The sequence below is a fragment of the Engystomops pustulosus genome, chromosome 4 (assembly GCF_040894005.1).
Source record: "Engystomops pustulosus chromosome 4, aEngPut4.maternal, whole genome shotgun sequence".
NCBI classification, from domain to species: domain Eukaryota; kingdom Metazoa; phylum Chordata; class Amphibia; order Anura; family Leptodactylidae; genus Engystomops; species Engystomops pustulosus.
The window spans coordinates 143,793,111-143,799,242 of NC_092414.1; positions in this window are offsets into that span (position 1 = coordinate 143,793,111).

Below are 6,132 nucleotides of genomic sequence, written 5' to 3' on the forward strand. Positions count from 1 at the left end.
TGCTAAGTGTGAACAGGCCCCTGCAAGTGCAAGCCACAAGCCTGGGAAGGAGACGGGTGCACCCAAACCATCTGGAGCTGCACCCCGACCAGCACAGCAGGGGAAGGAGACCGCGCGGGCACCGGAGCTGCAGTTGGCGGAGGAGATACCGACTCTGGTAAGGAAGATGGGGGAGCTGACTAATCACAAGAAAATGCTGCAAATGCAAATTGACTGTATGTATTCACTTAGAACTGTGCACCCTGAAAGCAGCACCCTGTATAACTCCAAGCTGCAGGGACTAGGCATAGAGCTGGCACAGGTGGTCAGGGATATGGACTGTGTCCTGGAGAGGATGGGACCCCTGGCCGAGTCATACAGGAACCAGGAGCGCTTCTCCCAGCAGAGGCAAAGCGGTGACTCTGGGCCCCGGGCCCCTACAGCACAAGCAGGACCTGTCCCCCCAGATGTACCCCAACGTGTGACACAGATTCTCAGGCCTGCGAGCTTCTCATTCCAGAAGGGACAGACACCAGATCAGCCGCAGAGCTCTGCAGCAGTCCCAGAGCAGGTGCATGGACCTGTAGTACCACAAGTCCCAGCAGTGTCTGTGCAGCAGCAAGATGGTGAACTTTTATCTATGGGTCAGGGTGATGCGGTGACCCAGGAGAACTCTAGCATGCTTGAGACTGGGGACACTGTAGGACATTCTGCTTTACCTGCGGGGTTGGGGGATGGAGGGGACCCTCAGTCTATCTGGGAGGTACAGCCACCGGAGTATAACATAGAGGTGGATGGGGGGCAGGGGGTGGCGCAGAATGATGCTTGTGACTTCCCCCCTTTAACATCGAGCCCCCTTGTAAAGTCAGGTCTCTCTAGATCAGACCCTCCCCCCAATACCCGTAGTGAGCCCCATCCGGAACCTCCTAAAAACGCCTGGAGCCGCGGCGCTCCCTCCTTCACCTCCGGCGCACACTACTCCGGGCAGGCGTTCAAAAGGAGGAATGTGGTGCGCTTTAAGAACAGAGGCGCAAAGGAAGATCTCCCAGATAGGAGGTTTGTGGTGCGGGATCTCCTGTGCCGCCAGATGGGGTTCTCACCAGATGATATCCTGGCAGTCATCAACCTTCCAGACAGACAGGGCTACGATGTCAGCTTTAAGCTAATGTCAAGTCTGGACAGGTTCTGGGATAAACTCCCCCGGTTCAGGGACACTGATGGTTGGAGCAAGTTTGTGTTCGTCCCCATATCCAGGCCAGGTACTGTGGTGGTAAATATAATATTCTGGAACGAGTCGGTTCCTCCTCAGGACATTCTAGTGTGGCTCAGGCGCCATTGTGATCTGCTGTCTGACCTCACTAAGAACCGAGACGCCGACGGTATCTGGACTGGAGGGTGGAAGGTTCTGGTGAAGTTGAGGCAGTTTAACAACATTACCCTGCACCTCCCTAACTCCTTCTATATAGGCAGAGAAAAGGGCGTCTGCTTCTATCCCGGACAACCACGAAAGTGCTTCAGGTGTGGTACGATCGGTCACGTGGCCAAAGTATGTACAGTAGTAAAATGCAACTTGTGTGGGGAGGTCGGCCATCTCAGTGCCACCTGTGAAATGGTCAGATGCAACCTCTGCGGAGAGATTGGGCACCCGCACAAGGATTGTGAATGAAATGGTGCAGGAGGCAGATGCCTTAGAGGAGGAGGCCCTGGTGTCGGGGCAAATTCTGACCAGGCGGGAGGTACAGGGGTCAGGTGATGCAGAACCCCAGCAGTCAGTCAGCGCTCAGGGGAGTGTGGAGGTTGTAACCCACGACCAGCCTCAGGCAGCCACCTCTGTAACATCTACTGAATATGAGGAGGTGAAAAAGAATAAAAGGAAGAAAAAAGACAAATCCTCCCGTAAGCCTGAGGAGTACAGTGCGGAGCCTAAGACCAGGAGGAAGTCCAGCGGTGATGCCGGGGTCATGGTCCTCTCCAACAGGTTTGATGCTCTGTCAGAGTCTGATGGGGACTTTGAAAAAGAGCTAGAAAGAATTGATAATGAGTGTGAGGTGGACACAGGGGATCCTCCAACTAAGAAGAAGCCCCCTCCTGTAGAGACCGCTGAGGATTCAGACATGGAGACAGGTGGAAGACAGGGGGACTTTGACTCTGACTCATGATGATGGGGGTCGCTGCTCTGCTCTTTATCATTGTAATGGCTGGGTTCTCTCTAAAAGTTGCTTCCAGCAACGTCAACAGCATTAAAGTAAGAAGGACCAGACACGCAGTATATGACCACCTGAGATATCTGGACGCTGATGTCATCTTCCTGCAGGAGACCCGTCTGACCACCTTGGGGCATCTCCGTGAGGCTGAGCGTGAGTGGCGGTCTGGTCCTTCTTACTGGTCACTGGCTGTGGAGCCGTACGCCGGGGTCGCCATACTGTTTAACACCACAGACGTGACGGTGCACAGGCTGACGGAGGTCGCTATGGGGAGGTGCCTGGTGCTAGAGGTGACCATCCATGGTAGGCGGCTCCGGCTGATCAACATCTATGGCCCACAGACAGTGACAGAGAGAATCCAGCTGTTCAATGAGGTGAAGCAGCATTTATTTACCTCTATCCCTGTGATAATGGCGGGCGACTTTAATGTTGTCATGACTTCAGGTGACCGGTCCTCAGGCAGAGCAGTGGTCAGGGACTCCAGGGTCCTACAGAGCATATTATCACAGGCAAACCTACGTGATGTATTTACCTTGGACGGGAGGAAGCCTCGGTACACCTATACGTGTGCTGACAGGCACAGCAGGATCGATATGGCGTTTGTGAGTCCCTCAGAGAATGTTAGTGGTATAAGCGAGAAGGTTGTTCCATATTCTGACCATCTTATCTTATTGTTTCACCTAGGAGCCACTAACCGCTCGGACATTGGTCGGGGGTTATGGAGGCTCAATTCTAGCATCCTGGATGATGCCTATGTCCGGAATTGTATCCACTCCCTTTTTCAGGACCAGCTCCAGAGACAGGACTTTTATGACAACATATCTGACTGGTGGGAGAACGTCAAGGAGGAGATCAGGTCCCTCTTAAAGAGACTGTCAGTGAGAAAGGGTAAGAGTAAGTACAGCCAGTATCTCAAGCTGCGGAAAGAATTGGAGTCACTGTATTCGGCGGGAGGGGGGGACAAACAAAAGATTGACCGACTGAAGTCTGAAATAAAGCAGTATCAGTACAGCCGCTACACGTCCCTGGTTATCGAGCGGGACTACGGAAAACTGAGCGTGCCTGATCCATATGAAAATTGCCGGGAACGTGTGGCCAAGAAATCGATCACAGGTCTCACTGACTCCCAGGGAGTTTTACAGGAATCTCGGGAGGGTATCCTGGGGGTGGTGAGATCCTACTATGCTGAGTTATTTCAGAAGAAGGTTTTGGATAAAGACAAAATGGCTCAATTCTTGGAGGCAACTCCAGGTCCTGACACTAAAGATTTGGACTTTTCTCCTTTGACAGCAGGAATAACAGAGGAGGAGGTTAAAGAGGCCATTGATAAGTTACATCTGAAGAAGGCACCAGGTCCTGATGGTATAACATGTGAATTCTATAAGAAGTTCAGAGACCTCTTAGCCCCGATCCTTGTGGATGTGTTTACCAATTGTCTAGAAAATCACCTGATGCCTCCATCCATGAGGGTCTCATCGCTAATTCTGCTGTCCAAAGGTAAGGAGCCTAGCGACATCAAGAACTGGAGGCCGATCGCCCTCTTGAATGTCGACAGGAAAATTCTGGCAAAAATTCTGTTCTCTAGATTAGTCTGTTTGTCCCCGGCACTGTTGGCAGGCTCTCAGTACGGCACAGTAAGAGGGCGGAACATCTCTGGAGCAGTCATCTCGATAAGGGAGATGTTTGAGAGATGTAAAGCTCTGAGGTGTGGGAGATATGTTGTAGGTCTGGACCAGGCTAAAGCCTTTGACAGGGTTGATCACGATTATCTATGGGCCACTTTGTCAAAGTACGGTATTCCGGGACAATTTATAGATTGGCTGAGAACTTTGTACAGAGAGGCGAAGAGCTTTCCTCTGATCAATGGTTGGCAGGGGGACACTTTTGAAGTAGAGGCAGGGGTACGACAGGGCTGCCCCCTGAGTCCACTGCTGTATGTGTTTGCCATAGACTTGTTTCTGCGATCACTGCAGCGGTGTGATTTTCGGGGGGTGCCGGTCCCCCATTGCTTGCCTTTGAAGGTAGTCGCCTACGCGGATGATGTGACTGTGGTGATATCTAAACCTCATGAGGTGGAGATGTTGTCTGCAGCCATCAGAAGTTACTCAGAGGCCTCCGGGTCTCTGGTCAACCTAGAGAAGAGTCAAGCTTTCTGGACATTGGATACTGCTCCTGGCTTTGATCTGCCACAATTCGCCAAGGCCTCCACCCATATTAAGATCCTTGGGGTTAAATTTGGGAGGGAAGATAATGCCAAACTAAATTGGGAAGAGAAGTTGGAAACCGGAAATGTAAAGGTTCAGCGATGGAAGAACTGGAGGCTGACCTATAGAGAAAGGGTTACTCTGATGAAGACTTACCTGGTCCCTGTCTTCCTCTACGTCTCTGTCGTCTTTCCTTTGCCAGAATCTTTCTCCGCTAGGCTCTTTAGCCTGTTCTTCCAGCTTTTATGGGGGAATAGGTTGAACCCAATAAAAAGAGGGATCACCTACCTGCAGAGGAGAGAGGGTGGGCTGGATATGTTAAATCCAAGGGTTTTCTTTGACTCCATGTTTCTGAAAGTAAATTTCGGTTGCCTGGACTCAAATAATGGTCTCCTGTGGGTAAGTAGTGTCAGGGACTGGATATTGCCTTTTGCAGAGTCTTGGGTGCGAGGCGGCAGTCTCAAGAGGGGCCGATGGACTCCTGGCTTCCTCCCCCAGTATCTGGAGTATGGGATACGGTGTTTGAAAAAGTGGAGAATAGATAAGACCTATCTGGAGAGTAGGACCAGGAAGGAGCTGTACACTAATATCTGTAGGACCTTCTATGCTGTTCAGCCAGCTCTGAGGGACTGCACAACGGCCACCCTGCAGGAAAGCCTGAGGTTCCTCAATAGTCTGAGACTCCCTGCAAAGCTCTTTGATATCGCCTGGTTGTCCTTACATGGGAGGCTCTTTGTCAGGGGCAATTTAAAATTCTTGAGTCTCTCTGAGCGTTTGTGCCCCTTGGGATGTCAGCAGGAGGAGACCATGGAGCATTTTACTACTGAGTGCCCGGGAGGGAGACAGATATGGCAGGAGGTGTCCCGCAGACTCAAAATATCAAGACTGCAGTCTCTGACCTACCCAGAGATCATCTATGGGGTAACACCACAGGTAGCCGGCATAGACCAAGGGACCATGTACCTGATCATCACCACAATTAAATACTATCACTGGCACACCAGGACCAGAGTGTCTGCACACAGCGAGTCCTTCCAGCCCATGACCGCAGTAACCCAAATACTCTCAGAGCTGAGGTGGATACGATCCATAGAGGTTAGAAAAACTAGTAATAATGTTAAGTTATGGAGGAACATATGTCTGGGGTAACTGATCAAGTAATTATATTAATTTACACATTTTTCTTTTTGCCAGTGATGGACTTTTTGAGTTGGGATTATTATGAATTTATTATTTTCTGATCAGTATGATATTTGTTAATTAACTGTTTGTTCATTCTGATGAGAATGTAGTGTAATATTTTCTGTTTGTTTATACTAATAAAAATTGCCCCCTATGTACAAGAATATAACTACTATAATATTGCCCCCTATTTACAAGAATATAACTGCTATAATACTGCCCCCTATGTACAGGAATATAACTACTATAATACTGCCCTCTATGTACAGGAATATAACTACTATAATACTGCCTCCTATGTACAGAAATATAACTACTATACTACTGCCCTCTATGTACAGGAATAGAACTACTATAATACTGCCCCCTATGTACAGGAATAGAACTACTATAATACTGCCCCCTATGTACAGGAATATAACTACTATAATACTGCCCCCTATGTACAGGAATATAACTACTATAATACTGCCCTCTATGTACAGGAATATAACTACTATAATACTGCCTCCTATGTACAGAAATATAACTACTATAATACTGCCCCCTATGTACAGGAATAT